The sequence below is a fragment of the Olea europaea genome, unplaced genomic scaffold, assembly GCF_002742605.1.
Source record: "Olea europaea var. sylvestris unplaced genomic scaffold, O_europaea_v1 scaffold922, whole genome shotgun sequence".
Lineage (NCBI taxonomy): Eukaryota > Viridiplantae > Streptophyta > Magnoliopsida > Lamiales > Oleaceae > Olea > Olea europaea.
In genome coordinates, this window is record NW_019267704.1 from 265,523 (window position 1) to 267,059 (window position 1,537).

Here is a 1,537-nt window from a genome sequence, read left to right on the forward strand (position 1 = left end):
TATATATATCGTTTTTCTTAATTCCCTTAATGGAAACTAAAGCACCCTTGATCATTTTTAGCATATCATTTCCAATTTTACTAGTAAAATCATCCTTTTCAAGTCTTCCCATTGAAATCAGATTCCTAGACAACTCAGGAATTTATCTAACGTCCTTTAACGTATACACAAAATCTGTGTCAAATTTTGCGTTTAAGTCACCAATTCCAACAATAGTATAGGCAAAGTTATCACACAGCACAACATGCCCAACATTAGATTCATGTAACTTATAAAATCAATTCTTTTCAAAAGTCACATGAAAAGATGTACCAGAGTCAAGTATCCACTCATGCATGCGGAAATTAGCAGTTAGATTTAATTCAGCAGTGTATGCAACGGGACTTGTAATCATATAGACCTTACCACCATTTATATCGGAGGTAGATGCTAACACATTGACCTTATCTCTCTCTTTAACCTTTAGCTTACCCTTCTCCTTATGACAATCTTTTATAAAATGCCCCGTGTTTCCACAACCATAGCATTTTCTCGCCTTAGTCCTAGATTTTGATCTAGACCTACCTTTGCTCTTCTTTTTCCATCCATTACCACTTGACTCGCCACTAGTTTGATATCCATCATGACTATTTTGCCTAAATTGAGTTCTACCTCGCATCATATGTACCTCACCATTCCTCTTATCATGTTTTTTAGCCCTAATTTCCATTTCTTTACTTCTAAGGGAATCTATGACAATTTCAGGTGCCAACGTGTCTCTACCATACTTAATGGTGTTCTTAACTTCCTTATAGGAATCAAGAATTGCATTGAGCAAAATTATAGCCTTATAAGTTTCGGACACTGTCTCATCACAATTAACTATATCTTGCACTAATTTATTAAACACATCTGAATTGTCATCAAGATCTTTTGAGGGATCCATTTTGAAACTGAAAAAACGTTCGAGCAAGTAAAGTTTATTCGGTGTAGACTTAAGCAAATACAAGTCTTCTAATTTTTTCCAAGGTTCTTTAGTGGTTTTCAGTTTACCCACCTTTCTTAAAACAGCGTCAGACAAGTGTAAAATAATTGAGGTATAAGCAAGATCATCGGCTTCTTCTCTTTATTTTTGTGAAAAATCAGTTGAAAAATTACCTTCAATGGCCTTTGAAACCTTTTCTTGGGCTAAAATGCCCTTCATTTTTTGTTGCCAAATAGCAAAGTCACCCTTTCCATTAAAAATTTTCAAATCAAAATTGTGAGCTGTCATTTTTACACAACAGTCAAAAAATGCACAAACCATAATCAAACCACACAAAGTAGTCCTAGGGTCACAGATAGTATCCACCGTTCTAGATTCTCAGGGTTTCGTAAGACTTGCGGTCTTAGATCAAGGGAATATTCGAACGAGTAAGGTCACGGTATTTCTAATGGAATAAGTAAGCAGAGGAAGTAACAATGTAGCAAGAAATACGTCTAGCAGATAACTAGTCTCACAGTAATTAGATCACTAAAAATTACAAAACTAATTTTAACCCAAAAACAAATACTCAAT